Source organism: Castor canadensis, chromosome X, assembly GCF_047511655.1.
Source record: "Castor canadensis chromosome X, mCasCan1.hap1v2, whole genome shotgun sequence".
Lineage (NCBI taxonomy): Eukaryota > Metazoa > Chordata > Mammalia > Rodentia > Castoridae > Castor > Castor canadensis.
In genome coordinates this window covers 140,000,889-140,018,645 of record NC_133405.1, presented here as the reverse complement: position 1 = coordinate 140,018,645, position 17,757 = coordinate 140,000,889, and the positions used below count along the sequence as shown (strand labels likewise).

At 42.0% G+C, this 17,757-nt stretch overlaps 1 protein-coding gene across 32 annotated transcripts in view; it reads right to left on the bottom strand.

The window, feature by feature from the left end:
* Positions 1 to 17,757, bottom strand: part of LOC141419803 (uncharacterized) — a 632,676-nt gene that overhangs the window by 560,971 nt on the left and 53,948 nt on the right. For 9 of the 32 annotated variants that reach the window (XM_074063513.1, XM_074063517.1, XM_074063509.1 and 6 more), the window contains one exon: positions 450 to 634. The exons of 21 other annotated variants lie outside the window; for them this stretch is intronic. The gene's annotated coding sequence lies outside the window, so the exon portion shown is untranslated. Of the gene's footprint in view, positions 1 to 449; positions 635 to 2,162; positions 4,771 to 17,757 lie in introns of all 32 variants that reach the window. 2 more of the 32 variants (XM_074063515.1, XM_074063520.1) reach the window with 1 other exon arrangement.

Sequence of the window (17,757 nt, the reverse complement as noted above, 5' to 3'; positions counted from 1 at the left end):
ATAATTGTATGTGTGAGATGAAACCAATAGTCAAAGGTCTTAAGTGGATAGCTTTACCTGAGAGGTCAAATTGAAGACCGATTTCCCTTTACTAGGCATGCACCGTTTTCCAGTCTGAACTGGCCAAGAGCCTCCCTTGTCTTTTGGGGAACCTACTGCTGCAACGGAATTTACAATTGAAAAAGAATTTGCAGTTGCAGTGACCATTAGAGGAGATGTCCCAGGATGATACTGGGCAGGGACAAGGAGGAATTCAGCGTGGAGCGAGCTTTTGCTGAGGTGTCCCGTGATGGCTTTTTTCTTTCCCTGTTACTAGCCTGCCCCAAGTTTCCCCTGTTAGACAGTGTCTCAAAAAATCTTTTCGGGGGACTGTTGAGGGAGGGGACGTATCTATCCTCTGCATCTGTTTTTGAAGCTGCCAAGGCGCTACAGACCCTGATAGAACTTACCTATCACGGAAATTGCACGTCTGTCTCTTTCTCTCAGGACTCATTTGGTCACCAGATGGTTCCTGACATCTGAATCTTTGCCCAGCATGCTCATGTCTGCTCATGGGGATCTCAGCCATTTGCAGAGATGAACAGATGCAACAGAACCCTCTTGCATCAAGACTTGAGCCTTAAAGGCCTTGATTCTAGAAAAGATAGATCTGGTTAGCAAGTTCAGCAGGCAAGGCCCCGACGAATAGAAGCATCAGAAGGGACCTTACCAGAGGCAACAGCTAGGATGCCCAATTCAGAATCTTAAACCATGATCCCCAGGATTTGGATAATAGCTGTCAACTTGTGGAAGCCCTGTCAGCTAACTTTTTTGCTGTCTTTCTGCTTAAACTCAGGTGATTTTACACTAAAACAACATTCTTTCTTCAGGAAAATCTACCTTTCACAACTGTGAGAGGATTTAATCTTCTCCTGTTTTGAAGAATGACAGCTGCCAGAGAGTCATTTTGACTCTGAAGCATGACCAGTGTTTTTGCTTTTTTCTTCCAGGCTGTCGGAAAAGTCTTTGGGTAATTATCGATAATATAAGAGGGTACCTACTTCTGCAGTTATCCCCATCCCATATAGGAGAGGGATGAACTGAATGGCCCTTTTTTGTCTGGGGGACTTAAGGACTGATTATTTGGGCGCATTGTCTCCATTAGTGGACAGGTGTACCTGGCTACAGGGATGCCTGTCCAGTTAGAGGGTAAACATCGATAGGACTTAGTCCCACCCAGGAAGAAGACTCCTAACGACTATCAGAAGTTGAGCTCTGTGGAAAACATAAGAGCAAATTTATATTTATTATTCTCATTTTCCCATGTGACAAGGTTTCAGCCAAAGTAGCCCCAGTAGTTTTACTTTCCCAGTGGTGGGGGTGGGGTGGGGCGGGGCAGGAGATACATCTTTTGGTGTCCAGAGGAAGCCACTCTGGGATTGTTGCATTTGGGAAGTGACGAGTAGTCAATGATGAGTGACTCTTCACAGTTCTCCCAAGAAGAAATTACCTGTGCATCTAATGCACAGAGCATATTTTGGCAGTCACAGTTTGCTGTTGGACTTTTTTGTGTGTATTTTGTTTAATTTATTTGTTTCTTTGGGGGACTAGTGTTTTAACTCAGGACTTTGGGCTTGGCAGGGCAGGTGCTGTTCCGGTTGAGCCATGTCTCCAGCCCCACTCGAGGCCTTTTTTGAGGTTTTTGAGATTTGGAAATTATAGAGATCATTTAGAATTACAGATTGGATAGGCTGGTCTCCTTGACATCTTGGGTAAAGGGACATATTGCTGAGGTCCCACAGTCTTTCTGTAACTGGGAGGACCGTGCACTCGCTAGAGAAAGGCACAGCCAGCAACTCTTGGCTAATTCAGGGTTTGTTTTATTTAGAAGTTGGTGTGTGATATTTAGGGTAGTTAGTTGATAGGTAGAATTAAAAGATACCGCTAAGGGATGACTTAACACCAGGTATTAGTCCCAGGAGAAAAACAGGCTGAACAGTTGAAGGAGGAGTCTTAAGAGTTTTGGGGTAAACAGGACAGTTGAATTTTGGAAGTGGGTTGGGAGAGGCCTAGGCACAGCCGGGTAAACCATATCAGAAGTATGCCTAAACGGAGAAGTCCTCGGTGTGGGACCCATTGTGTGTGGAAGAGGAGTGAACGGAATAGGCATATAAATCTCTTACGGATTTCCTGTGGTGAAGCTTCTTGGTCCCTCCAGAAGAGATGTTTTAGGCCTTCTATTGGCTTGCAGGAGTAAATGTCCTCAGGCTGTACTTGGTCAGCAGAAGGTTCCCCTGTCACTTGCTTTGCCTTGGAAAGATGAATCCTTCTATCCATTCCTTGTAGTTTGATGGCCATGGGAAAGGCCAGTATCACTGGGTAGGGACCCTTCTAATTGGGCTGGAGTTGATCAGCTGGGGTTCCTTCTTTCCAGGACTTGATCAACACCTGTTTTCCTTGTTAATTCTGAGGTCCTCCTCTTTTTTTTTTTTTTTGGGCGGGGAGGAGAGGGGGCAGTAGAACCTTGTTTCTCTGTTCCTAAGATTGCTTGATATGTTTCGAGGTCTTTTTTATATCTTAGAAGATTTTTCCATCAGGATCTATCACCAAGTCATTGGCGAGACATGGCCTCCCTCAGAGCATTTCAAAGGGACTTAGATGGATCTTGAAGGCCTTCCCTATCATGGAAACCACAACTTTGACCTGCCTCTTTTCCTTACTCTGTCCCTTACAGACCAGAAAAGCAGTATACATCATCTCAGCTTGGTTTTGTTATTCTGTGGTCCCAAGAACAATTTCTGAAGTATGCACCCGATATCTGGGACAGACTGAGTACTGGCCCAGGAGGGCAGCACCCTCTCTAGAGGTGGGATCATTGCTGGTGTACGTCCTAAAAGCTTCCTTCCTCTACACACTGTCATAATATGGCATAGGATAGGGCTTTCTTTCTCTTTCTGAAAAATTCTCCCTACACTGTCATAGTTTACAGGCTTAACAATCCTTGATCTCATTCCAAGAAAGATTGCCTCTAGCATGTTAGCTGTCTTTTGCATGCTCCCTGCACCACATCCCACCTGGCATGTGTTGTCCCAACTAGTAGCAGAGGTACTAGCAGTCCCAGGTTGGTGGTCCCGAGAATTTCTGGAAAATGACTCATCTGCTTTTCTACTGATGGCAGTGAGAATTCTCTCCTTTTCTATGGGAGTGCAGCAGTTAGCCAGAGGAGCTGAGTGCCTCTCCAAGACAGAACAAAAGCCAATGTCAAGAGTTTGGGAACCAGCTACAAATTTATGTAGGCGCTCAGAATACCTCCCCCATTTTTTTTTCTTTTTTTTAAGTGGTGCTGGGGTTTGAACTCAGGGTCTCACAGTTGCCAGGGCAGGCACTCTACCCCTTGAGCCACTCCACCAGCCATTTTATATGTTGAGTATTCTCCAGTTGGATCTCAAATACTGTTTGTGGGGGCCGGCTTTGTACACCGATCCTCCTGAGCTTTGCCTCCGGAGTAGGTAGGATTATAGGCATGAGCCACTGGCTTCTGGCAGTATTTTTATCAGAATAAATTAATTGTGCATAGATGTTTCATTGTGTTATTTTTCATACATACTCTTGTAACCTGCCTCCTGCTTTTTAAAAACAGTATGCAGTGAGTTTCCTGTGCTGTTTTCATATATACAATGTATGTCAGTCATGTTGGCCACCAAGTAACATCTTCCTGCTCCTCTGTCTTGCTGGTTAGTCCTGTCAGAGACGCCCCCTTCTACAAGCTCATGTTCCTGTAACATCGTCATCATCACCAGTCTTAGGTCTAAATTACACATACGAGAGAAAACTTGCAATATTTGCTGTTTTAATTGGGCTCAGCATGGCGATTGCTGTTTCTGTCCTTTTTTTTTTTTTTCTTGATGAGAATGATTTTGATTGGGGTGAGATGGAGTCTCACTGTCACTTTGATTTACATTTCCTTATGGCTAAGGATGTTGAACATTTCTTCATACATTCACTGGTCATTTGTATATCTTCTTTTGAGAGCGGTCTGTCCGTTTCATTTGCTCATTTATTAATTGTGTGATTCTTTTGGTGTTTAAGTTTTTTCAGCTCTTCACATGTTGTAGACATTGATGAATTGTCTGTTGAATAACTTGCAAAGATTTTCTCCCATTCTGTGGGTTGTCATCTTCATTCTGGTAATTCTTTCCTTTGTGTGGAAGCGTCTAAACTTTTGTACTATCTCTTTTTATCAAGTCTTGCTTTTATTGTCTTATTTTTCAGGGCTATTAGAGTCACAGTCAGAAAGTTATTCATTGCCTATACCTAGATCTTCAAGTATTTTCCCTTTATTTTGCTAGTGGTTTCAAAGTTTCAGGCCTTAATGTTAAGATCATTTGATCTACTTTGAATTGATTTTTGTACAGGGTGAGTGATAGGTGTTAAATTTCAGTCTTCTATATGTGGATGTTCAGTTGTCCCAACACCATTTATTGAAGAGGCTGTTTTTCTTTATTTTTGTTTTTGTTTTGGTTTTATCCTGAGATGTGTTTTTCACTCCTTTGTCAGAAGTCAGATGGCTGGTACTTGTGTCAGTTTATTTCTGGGTCTCTGATTTTTTTGGTCTGTGTGTCACTTTTTTTACTCAGAACTAGGGTGGTTTTTATTACTTTGGCTCTGTAGAACATTTGAAGTTGGGTAGTGTGATACCTTCAGCATTACTGTTTTTGCTCAGGATTTCTTTGGCTATTTGGGAACCTTTTATAAGTCTCTATATGAATTCCAGGATTGATTCTCCTATTTCTGTAAGGAATGACATTGGGGTTTTATTGGAATGTCCTTGACTCTGCAGATTGCGCTCAGTAGTACATCCATTTAGACAACAGTAATTCTGACAGTCCATGACTATAGGCGGTCTTTTGCATGGTGGCATCATCCACCCTGATGGGCCAAGTGGGAGGGAGGCAGGGAAAAGGGAACCGCTTGGCCTTAAGACTATTTGCTTGCTTCCGAGGGAGGAGTTTGTGGAAAATTTAACCTAGGCAACTGCTGCTTACAGGTAAATGATGAAGGAAAGGTCATAGAAGAAATCACAGACAGAAGGAGAAAAATCACCCAGGTCCCAGTCCAGACTTGGAAAGGTTTGAACCCCAGAGAATTATTTGGAGGATGGTTTTCAACTTTGGGGGGGATTCAAAACCCTCATAAGTGTTATGCTTTTGATCTTAGGGGCTTGCCTGGTTTTGCCCTGCCTGGCCCCCCGATTGTAAGGTCCGTCTCCAGCCTCATCGAGGTCACAGTTCAGAGAAAAACGGCGTCCCATGTAATTATGCTATGGAAATACGATCCCCTAAATCAAGATGATGCTCTTTGACCCTAGGTGGGTCCAAGCATCAAAGCGGGGGAATGATGTAGCAGGGAGAAGGACCAGCAGAGAAACAGACAGGCCTGTGTTCTGATAAAGTAGCAGGGGGGAAGGGATGGCACAGCAGAGAGATAAAACCAGCAGAATCCAAACGTGAAGAAGGTCATGTAACACTAGGGGTAGAAGGGCACTAGCACTTGCATAGAAACCTTGTTTTTCAATTTTATTGCCTCTATACCTTGCTTGCAAGGGTACGTAAGGTGAGAGCCCTTTGTTCTCAGGGCTCAGCCTTTGGGCACTAGTCCGCTGAGTCTGTGCCGGCACAATAAAGCATGGCTTCCTTGCCTCAGAGTCCCGTGTCTCCGTTCGAGTTTCCCATAACACTCCCAAAACAAGGGCTGAGATAATGATCCAGCCCAAACACGCCTGTGACCAAACTGCTTAAGAACTATGCATACCTCTCTCTCCCCCAATCTCCAGTTTGACTATTTAAACCTATAGCTCTGCGGCAGCACCATGGCAGAGGTGGTAGAAGCTTTCTCCACCAGCCCCCATGATGAAGAGTCTGGATAAAGAAGAGACTAAATACAGAAGAGTCAAAGAGAGGACAGCACAGGAGATACAAAAGGAGGGATAGGATATCTGAAAAACAACAGTGAGTCAAAAAGGTGACAGAGAAAACAGCTTGCAGCACCTGTCCCTGCTCCCCCTGGGTGAAGGGGAAGCCAAAACCTCCAACTCAAGGTAAGCCAAGCAGCTGCTGCAACAGACTGGCCAAACTAGCTCCGGGAGAATATTTATGCCAACCTCAAATCCTAACCCCAATGTGCAGGGATATCGTGAGATACTCATTTTCCCCCTGTGCCACAGGCCAGTTGCAAAACAGGACAACCCCTTTGCTGAGTCTGCCATGTTGAGACACCTGGCTACTGAAAGGCCTTGACTTGCAGCAAGTTGAGAAACTTAAGGAGGCTGAAATAGGGAACTAGAAAAGCCCTGCCTAGCTGCCTGAGGACAATCTCCAAAGCAAAGCACCAAGCTTTTGCTCCAGAGAACGCAGATTATCTGAAGCTCCTTGAAGACCGGCCTCCTTGAAGAATGCCAATTCAGGAAGATTTAAAAAAATCACAGATCAGAGATTGCTGGATTTCCCACCTACAATGCGCTTGTGGAATCCTGCCACCAGAGACAGAACATAACAGGCAGAAAAACTGCAAAACCTCCCAAAGGTCAGAAGCCCCATCCAATCCTGCCACAAAAGCCCCACTGAATAATAAGGTCAATTTAAAAACCAAACACACAGCCCCCACTAACCGAGAACTCCAATTAGAGTAGCTGCTTGATTGCAAGCCAGAAGCAACAAGCTCCTGACTGAGCAAATCTGAGATTTAAAACATTGTAGCCTGGCGTCATTACAGGTCTGTAAACCAGTGTCTGCTTGGCAGTCTGCCAACAGAGGCAGACAAAAAGAGAAGGATGTACTGACTTAAACTATCTGAAAATCAGCAAAAGGCACAGAAGGTGGTGGCCCTGCCCTCTCAAGCTATCTGCCCCCCAAACTCACAGAAGGAGTGGCCTTGCCACTCCACATTTCCACAGGAAGTCTCACCACCACCAGTTCCCCATCTTCAGAGGCCATGGAGACCCAAAAAACTCACAGGGCTCTTCAAGAGAATTCGCCTGGAATGGATAAATCACACTGGCTCAGCGGCACTTCCTTGATGCCCGTGCTACACCCAAAGCTACAGGTACAACTCAGCCTTTCTGAAGCTGTTTGCAAAACAACTGGGGCAAGAAGGACAAACATGTATCTCTCCAACAAGAAACAGAAGTGGTTTTGTTTGCTTGTTTGTCTGCGTGTTTGATTCTTGTTTTGTTTTTTGTTTTGTTTTAAATTTTGTCTTTGTTTCTTTGTTTGTTTCCCTTCATCCAATCGGTACTTGTTTGGCTGTTTTTCTCTTCTCTTTTTTTAACCTTGATTTCTAATTGTTGAAATCTTTTTTTTTTCCCTCTAGCTCTCTTTCTTTCATTTACTTTCCCTTCACGCTATCTCCCAAGCCATTCTCTATTTCCCAGTTATAAATATATAGAGCTCTCTCATACCATTATCTCTTACATCAACCTCCCCCTTCTCATCATCCCACTTCCCTACCTTCCCCACACCCAACCCCCACAAAGACTCAATTTCCAGTCCTCACACCTTTCAACCTGGTTAAAATGATCTTTCCCAGATCATTGCTCTGGGAAACAGAATTTTGCCCCCATGCAACCTTACTGGGGAGACAGATAAGGGTTCCAATTGTTCCTTACTTGTTTTATTGCTGAACTGTTAATCTTGCTACTGTGGTAGGTTCTCTACTCACCCAAGGAAGAAAAGGAGACTTAAGATCGACAGATGTGTAAAACACAGCACAGTAATTTAAACATGAAAACCCACGGAAATGTCTCAATTCCAACATCTGAATCCAAAGATAATGAACTGGACAAAATGTCAGAGAGAGAATTCAGAAGACTACTAATAAAAATTATCAGTGAGCAGAAAGAGGATTCAAATAAAGAGATAAATGAAGTTCGAAAATTGATCCAAGACTTAGACAAGAAAGTCAGCAACACGGAAAAGGAATTCAGTAACAAAATGGAAATCATGGAAAATAACCAAGTAGAAATGCTAAAAATGAAAACCTCAGACAAGATCAAACAGAAGAAAGAATATTATAGGTGGAGAACTAGATCGAGGAATTACTTCATGCAAACAATCATAAAGATTAAAAAAAAAAAATGACACACAAGAACTCTGGGACACAAACAAAAGACCAAACCTGAGAATTCATGGGATGGAAGAAGGAGATGAAATACAAACTAAAGGCACAGGAAACTTACTTAATGAAATCTTTAGCAGAAAATTTCCCAAAATCTATAAACGATACAGACACTGGAGGCATTTGAAAATCCAAATAGACGTGATCAGAAAAAGAACAACCCCATGATACATCATAATTAAAATGTCGATCCTAGAGAACAAAGAAAGGATATTGAAATCTTCATGAGAAAAATGACAGCTTACATACGTAAGAATCACCTGAGACCTCTCAGCACAAGCACTGAAAGTCAGGAAAGCAAGCAGCAATACAATTCAGGCTCTGAGAGAGAGTACCTGACAACCAAGAATACTTTATCCAACAAAGCTGTCCTTAAGCCTCGATGGAGAAATAAGGCTCTTCCAAGACAAGAATAACTTAGAGCAGTTCAATGTCCATCAATCCTGCATTATGAAGGACACTCAAAGGAATGATTCACATGGAAGAGAACAAGAAACAATCACAGATAAGAGGAGAGGCTAGGAAAGAATAAAACTCAAAATGGCTACTGACAAACCTGCAACAGTTAGGAAAGTAGCAAGCATGATCAACTCAACAAACAAGTAAAACCCAAACCTGAACAAAGCCAAAAGTAAAGAACAGTCAACATGACTGCAATAAAAACACAGGAATCAGTAAACAACTCTCAATCACAACCCTAAATGTAAACGGACTTAACTTTCCAATCTAAAAGACATGGATTGTCTGTTTGGATCAAAAAAGCAAGATCCAACAATTTGTTGTCTACAAGAAACACACCTCACAACCAAAGACATAAACAAAGTAAAAGGTCAGCGCAAGATTTCCCAGGCACGTGGAAACAGAAAGCAAGCAGGAGGAGGTATTCGCCTATCAGACAAAGCAGATTTTATGCATAAATCAGTCAGAAGAGATAAAGAAGATCACCACATACTAATAAAGGGAACAATCCAGCAAGAAGTTATGACAATTTTAACTACATATGCACAGAACATCAGTGCCCCCAAGTTCATAAAACAAACACCTGTGAGCTTAAAGCAACAGACAGGACCAGATACAATCACAGTCAGAGATCTCTCTTCCATGGACAGAACATCCAGACCAAAAGAAAAGGAAAAAAAAAAAATCAACAAACATATCCTAGAACTAAACAATACCATAGATGAAAGTGGAACTTAAAAGACATTTGTGAATTTCATTGTACACATTTGTCTCAACAGGCCATGGAACTTCCTCCAAAATAGATCACATCCTAAGTCATAAAACAAACCTCAACAAATACAAAAATAATTAAATTTTAAACAATTCCCTGTATCCTAACAGACCATAACAGAATAAAATTAGAACCCAATAGCAAGGAAAACCACAGAAACCATTCAAATACATGGTGACTGAACAATACACTTTTGAAGGACAATGAGTCAAGAAAGAAATTCCAAGTTTCACATAAAAATGAAGACATAACTTACCCGAATCTGTGGGACACAGCCAAAGTAGCCTTCAAAGGGAAGTTTATAGCCATGAGCACCCACATCAGAAAATTAAGAGAGACCTCAGATAAATAATCTGATGATACATACACCTCTCAGATTCTTAGAAAAACAAGAGCAAGCCAATGCCAAAAGTAACAGAGAGAGACTGGTGGGTGTATTGTGTATTCACATATTAAAATGGAAGAACTGAAAACTTGTTAAAATTGTTCTAAGAAGGGGATTAGAGGGGCGAGGGAGAATGATGGCCTGGGTAAATCTAACTAAAATATATTGTAAGCACATATGTAAACATCACATCACAATGTATCCAGCTGAACAAATACAGTATATGCTAATAAAAAAATCAAAACCAGGTGCCAGTGGCCCAGGCCTGTATTGCTAGCTACTTGGGAGGACAAAAGTTCGAGGCCAGCCTGGGAAAACAGTTCCAGAGACCTCCATCTCCAAAATTACCAGAGCAAAATGGACCGGAGGTGTGGCTCACACATTAGAGTGTCTGCTTTGCAACCTCAAAGCCCTGAGTTCAAACCCCAGTTCCACCAAAAAACAGGAGTGAAGGAAATAGGGTAAATTGAAAGAAATAAAAGGGTACAAACAGGAGAAAAGGTCAAATTATAGCTATTTGCAGGTGACAAGATCCCATAACTAAAAGGTACTAAAGACTCCATCAGAAGACCCTTAGATCTGAAAGGGTCAGCAAAGTGACAGCATCCAAAATCAAATTAGAAAAATTAGCTTACACATCAATAATGAATCACTGAAAAACAAGTCATGAAAACAGTACAATTCCTAATAACCATAAATAAGTAAATGCATACATACATTTATGCATGTTTATGCCTAGGCATAAACTTAAAAACATTATCAAAGATCACTACAAGGCCAAGTACGAAGCACCAAACATAGAAACTGAAGAAGATACTAGAGAATCAAAAGACCTCTCACATTCATGGACTGGCAGAATTTCTAAAGTGTAAACAGCCATACTGATGTAACAGTCCAAGGAATACAGGTTTACTATGAAGACTGGCAGGGGAGATAAGATCCAAACCTCGCCCAGATGACCCACAGGTCACACTTTCATGGTTAACACTTCAGTTCTTGTCCCCTGCATCATACAAAGTGGGGAAGGGGTGCAGAGTGAAGGCAGGTAACCTTTGAAGTGTTTTTCCTACGTAAGGCTTCATGAATATTACTTCTATCTCATGCATACACTTATAACAGAAGTGAATTATGGTGAGGGACATGTGCAGACAGAAGTTAGTTACTGTAACATTTGGCTGTCAAACAAATCTGCTAATTACCTTAATTCCACCCAGGTTTCTCCTGCCAGCCTGATCTGAACCAAGTAGAAGCCAGAGAGTAGCCAAGCACCATTGGCTCACAGCTATAATCCTAGCTACTCAGGAGGCAGAGATCAGGAAAATTGAGGTTCAAAGCCAGCTGGGGCAAATGGTTCTCAAGACCCTGTCTTGGAAAAAACACACACAGACACACAGACACACAGGGCTTGGTGGAGTGGCTCAAGGTAAAGCCAGCTGGGGCAAATGGTTCTCAAGACCCTGTCTTGGAAAAAACACACACAGACACACACACACACACACACACAAAGGGCTTGGTGGAGTGGCTCAAGGTAAAGCCAGCTGGGGCAAATGGTTCTCAAGACCCTGTCTTGGAAAAAACACACACAGACACACATACACACACAGACACACAGACACACACACACACACACACACACACAAAGGGCTTGGTGGAGTGGCTCAAGGTAAAGCCAGCTGGGGCAAATGGTTCTCAAGACCCTGTCTTGGAAAAAACACACACAGACACACACACACACACACACAAAGGGCTTGGTGGAGTGGCTCAAGGTAAAGCCAGCTGGGGCAAATGGTTCTCAAGACCCTGTCTTGGAAAAAACACACAGAGACACACACACACACACAGACACACACACACACACACAAAGGGCTTGGTGGAGTGGCTCAAGGTAAAGCCAGCTGGGGCAAATGGTTCTCAAGACCCTGTCTTGGAAAAAAGACACACAGACACACAGAGACACACAGACACACAGACACACAGACACACACACACACACACACAAAGGGCTTGGTGGAGTGGCTCAAGGTATAGGCCCCAAGCTCAAACACCAGTGCCGCAAAAAAAAAAAAAAAAAAAAAGCCAGACAGATCCCCGACCACAGTGCTCTTGATCTGTTCTCCCTTCATAGCATTACTTTCACCTTCTGCTTTCAATAAACTTTGCTGTTTTGCCCCACACTCCTTATCTCTTGGATTAATTCTTTTTTATGACTCCATATAAGAGCCTAACATGACTCCCAGGCCCTGGTAACAACATTACTAAATATATTCTAGAGACTCAATGCAATCCCCATCAAAATTCTAGTGACATTCTTCACAGAAATAGAAAACAATCCCAAAATTCATCTGGAAATATGAGACTGAGACGCTGAGGAGCTAAAGCAGTACTATGCACAAACAGCCCCTGCAAGAGCTATCCCAATTCCTGACTTGAAACTATAATCCAGAGCATGGTACTTGTACAAAAACAGACAAACCAATGGAATAGAAGATCCAGAAGTACATACATGCAGCTGCAGCGTGTAGCCATGACATACACTGGGAGGAAAGGGCCTCTTTAGGAAGTGGTCCTGGGAAAAGTGAATACACACACATGTAGAAGACTGAAACTAGAATTCTGTCTCTCACCCTGTGCAAAAATTGACTCAAAGTGGGTCAAAAACCACATGGTATGTAAGTACACGGAGACGTATTATTCAGCCATAAGGAAGAAAGAAATTATGTCACTGGGGGAAAGTGCATGGAACTGCAGAACATCATGTTAGCTCATAGAAGCCACACTGGAGAATAGTTACCACATGTTTCCTCTGACATGTGAATTTTTAGCAAAAGTGAAACGAAATAAAAGACGGCACTGTTAGGTCTGTGGAAGGAGAAAAAGGGATTGGGAAAGTGTGGAGAGGAAAGGGAAAGAAACTGATCAGTGGTGGCTCATGCCTGTGATCCTGCCTACTCGGAAGGCTGAGATTGGGAGGGTCACTGTTTGAGGGCAGCCCTGGCAAGAGAGCTCATCTCCAAAATAACCAGAGCAAAACAGACAGAAAGTATGGCTCAAGTGGTAGAGGGCCTACTTTGCCAGCGTGAAGCCCTGACTTCAAACACCAGTCCTACCAAACAAACAATGCTGGGGCAGGAGAAGCACAAGTTCAAGGCCAGCTGGGGCTTCACAGTGAGTTCAAGGCCAGTCTGATCATAGCATGACCCTGTCTCCTCCCTCCAAATAAAGAGTGCAAAACTTTAAAAAAGCAGAATGAATATCTGAGAAGTATAAGACAATTACACAGAGAGCAAAATCCTGTAACGGTAATAGAAGAAGGAACAGAAAGTACACACACACAAGGTTTGCAGAGAGAATTTCAATGATCAGAAACCCAGTCACAGATCAGGATGGGTAGAGACCTTGGCATAACAGCTGCCAAAAGAAATGAGGAAACTGTACCTGGAAATACATTCAAAACAAACAGGAGAAAAAAACCTTAATGCAAGGCATAAAAACACTTTGCCTATAAAAAAGCATCTATGTCTTATTCTCAGGAATCACACAAGCAAGAAGACCCAGGAGCAATATAATAAATGTGCCAAGAGAGCAAATACACACTAAACTACAACTTACATCTTGTCAATTGTCCTTTCAAAGGGAAGCAGAAGTACAAGGATGATAATCTTCTACCTTTAATTTACAAATTAAAAGGAATTCTAACCAGACACTGGGCAAGAAATGCTAAAAAGACACTTGTCAGAGAGAAGGGAAAAAAATAACTTAACTGATTTAAGAAATTTACCTAAACTAATAATAATAAGAATATATTCAATGATCACAGTTATGTGCAAGTGAAATAAATGAAAGTGACACAAGGGACAGGAAGGAGGAATCAGAAATATTTTGCTACGTTAGGCACTTGCACTATACTTTTGAAGTGGTATAGTACATTTAAAAGTGAACTTAGATTAGTTGTATATGTGTATTTCAAATTTCAGGCAACCACTTTGAAAAGTTTTTCAAAGAAGTATAATTTCTGCAAAACAGAGAAATATGGTGTCATACGCAATACACCCCAGTAAAACAAAAAGGTTAAAGGAGCAGAAGACAAAAATAGGGACTCAAGACAAGGTTACCAAGCCAACAAAACACAGTAACAAATAAGGTAGAAATTAATCCACGTGTATCACTTTATATCACTTTAAGTGTCCGTGCTCAAAATATGCTGCCGGAGTGACTCAACTGGTAGAGCACCTTGAGTTCAAACCCCAGTACCGCCAACAACAAAAACAAACCAAAAAGTCAAAGATTTTCTGGCTAGAAAACAGACTGCACTCTGCATGGTCTACACAAAGGACTTTACATACACTTCATATGTGCAGATCAACGATAAAACAATGGAAAAAGCTCACCGTGCTGACACAAGCTGAAGAAAGGCAGGGTAGCTCTATTAATTTCACACTGAGGAGATTTCAAGCAAAGCAAAATTGTAAAAGTTATAGAGGGGGGCATTGTATAAAAGCAATTATCCAAGTACTTCTAAGAATTCTGACATTGCTGTGCCACACAACAGAGTTTGAGGCAACCATGAAGCAAAACTGGTAGAAATGCAAGAAGAAATAGATGAAGCTGCTATTATAGGTGGCTACTTCAATATCTCTTTTTATCAGAAATGAATAGCTCCAGCAGACAGAAAATTAGGGTTGAACACACCACCACCATCAACCAACTGCATATAATTAATACTGGTAAATTACTTCATTCAACACCAGTCCAGTACATATTCTTTCAAGCACACATGCAACATTCACCAAGAAAGACCACTTCTGGGCCATAAAACATTCATTAGTAAATTTAAAGCAACAGATATTATGAACATCCACACTCACACCACAGAAAGATTAAACCAGAAATCACTAACTGAAACCTTAAAAGGCTCAAACTATGTAAAGACTGAACAACACACTTGTGAATAGTACATAAATCAAAGAAGAAATGTCAAGAGAAAATAAATATTTTGATCAAAATAAAACCTAATTTATCAAAATTTGTAGGAAGTGGTGCTTACAGGGAAATTTATAGCATCAAGTACATATATTAAATACGAAATTATTAAAACCAACAACCTAAGATTCTAACCTTAGAAACACTTCTAAAGGAGTAAATCAAGTCCTAATAAATGTCAATTAGGACACAAGTCAAACTAATTTAAAAAAAAATCAGCACAGAAAGTCGGTAAAACAAAAACCTAGTCATTTGAAAAGATGGGGCTGATTAATACTAGAAATGAAAGATGCCACTACAGAGATCCCATGGCCATTAAAAAGATAGGAAGTAGCTGGGCATAGTGGCTCATGCATGTAATCTTGACTACTTCTGAGGCAGAGATGAAGAGGATCATGATTTTGAGGACACCTCAGGCCAAAAAAAAAAGTGTTAATGGAACCATCATCTCAGTCAGTAAGCCAGGTATTGTTAAGAGGTTAAGGTTGGTAGGTACGACGCAACTATCTGCTCTTTTCACTCCAAGAAGGAGACAAGTCAAGGTAATTAAGGAGAGACTATATTCTGGAGAGAGGAAGCGCTTCGGAACAAAGCACACAGGGTTGTAAGGTGAAGACTGGCAGGTTTTGAAGGTGAAGGTTTGGCACGGATCCACCCCCTGAACCCCAACCCCTTAGAAATGCCCCCCCTTTCGTGGTTAACGCTTCAGTTCTTGTGGACCCCTGCGTCTGCATCCTGCAAAGTGGAGAAGGGGAGTAGCCGGCTCAAACTAGTTCTGAAGGCACGTGCCGCTCGCTGTAGCCCACCTGGCACCCTTCCTAACCTTTTAAGTGTTTTTCCCTACTTACGACTGCACGAATATTATTTGCCTCTCATGTATATACACTTAAGAGTGAATTACGGGGAGGGGCATGCGCAGTCAGAAATCAGTGCTACAGCATCTGGCTGTCAATCAAATCTGCTAATCACCCTAACACCACCCACAGAACCGCCCAGGTTTCTCCCACCAGCCTGGCGCAAACCACATAAAAGCCAAGTAAGATCCCACAGGACCGTACTCTCCGGCTGTGCAGGTCCAGACGACCATTTGTCTCCTGCAGGAGTTACTTTCACGTTCAACCCTCCTTTGCCCCACACTCCCTTTTTTCTCCGATCAATCCCAATTCCAGACAAGAGCCTGACGCCACCCCCAGATTGCCGGTAACAAAAGTAACAAAAATCACATGCATCAGAGAAAATCTCCATAATGTCCAAAGTCCAACTCAACCCTCCTAGGGTGAGAAAGGGAACCAGAGACAGCCACCAGCTGAGACCCGTGTGAACACAACCACCTGCCAGGGATTTAGATTCTTCACAGACACTAAGCTATGTGAGTGAGGCAGGTGAGAGCTGTGTGCTCCGCGCAACTGAAGGGCTCCAGTGGTGAACGTCGGAGCAGAGTGGGTAGCATGAATCTTAGGCAGAGTATGTCACTCCACTGCTACCTGTTGGGTACAACCCCACTCACAAATGAGAGCCATATCCACTCAGACCTCTGGACTATTCAACAGCAAAATGCTTTGTTAAAGAGAATTGATTGCCCTAGAGTGTGCCACCCAGGAGCCCCTAGGTGATCCCCCCCTCCCTCCCTGTTCCAACCAGGTTGTGAAACTCTGCTGGCACCTGAAGCTACAGGAAATACCTCTTTCCTGGAAAAACCTCTGTCCTGGAAAAACCTGCCTGGCAGGCCAGAAGCCTCCAGAAGTGAAACCCCACCCGTCTGAACCTGTTCCCATAGCATCTATACCAAGAGAGCCTTCAGAGTGCAAATCACTAGCTAGAGGAACACCTCTAACCACAATAGGGACAGATGTTTGTGAACCAAAGACTGAAGGACAATGCTGGAATGCTGGACACTGAGACATAATCCAAGCACTATCACAACTTCTCTTCGGTGAGAAATGTAACCTTTAAAGCAAAATTTGTTTTGTTCCTTTAAAAAAAAAAAATTTGTCTTCTGTCACAATTTTTTCTTATTAAGTTTCACTTTTTTTTTTTTTGCTGTGTTTGTTTTTTCCCTTATTTCCAAACCATTCTTTATTTCTGTTATAACCATACTGTGCTCATCATACCATTATTTCCTATACCTAATTCCCCATCCCTATTTTTGTACTTCTCTCCTTTTCCCACCTCCATCCCTTACATTACTCAATTCCCAATTCTTCCATGTTCAACCAGTGTTAAGATCCCAGATCATCCCTTAGGAACCAGAGTTTTGTTTGCATACAACCTAGGTAAGGGTTCCCAATTGTTTCTTGCTTACTACAGTATCTGGTTTATGCTGGTTGAGTGGCTCAAGTGGTAAAGCGCCTGCCAAGCAAGTGTGAGGCCCTGACTTCAAACCCCAGAACTGCAAAAAAACAAAAGAAACAAGAAAAATCTGAATTGTTGACCTTGTTACTGCAGTAGGTTCCCCTACCTAACTGAGGAAGTACAAGAGAAACCCAGGCCAACAGATGAGTAAACCACAGCACAGAAATTTAAATACAAAAAACTAAGCCCAAACCACTCAACAACTCAACCACTAAATCCAAGGGCAATAAACTGCATGAAATAACAGATAGGTAAGTCAGAAGTCTACTGTTAAAAATTATTCAAATAAACAGATAAATGAAGTTAGCAAATGAATTTAAGACCTAGACAAGAAAGTTGGCAACATGGATGAGAAATTCAGCAAGGTAATGCAAATTAAAAAGAAGGAAAAAAAAAGGGGGGGGGTAGGGGAAAGAAAACCAAAAACATAAGTAGAAATGTTAGAAATGAAGCCCTCCATAAATCAAATAAAAAACAGTATGAGCCGTAATATTACCAGACAAGACCAAGCAGAAGAAAGAATATCAGAGACGGAGGACTTTATCACCAAGGGGGAAAAAAAAAAATCATAGCAGAAAATATCCCAAATCTAGATAATAATATAGACAAAGTCCCTCATGACCAGAAAACAACAACTTCACATCATATAATTAAAATG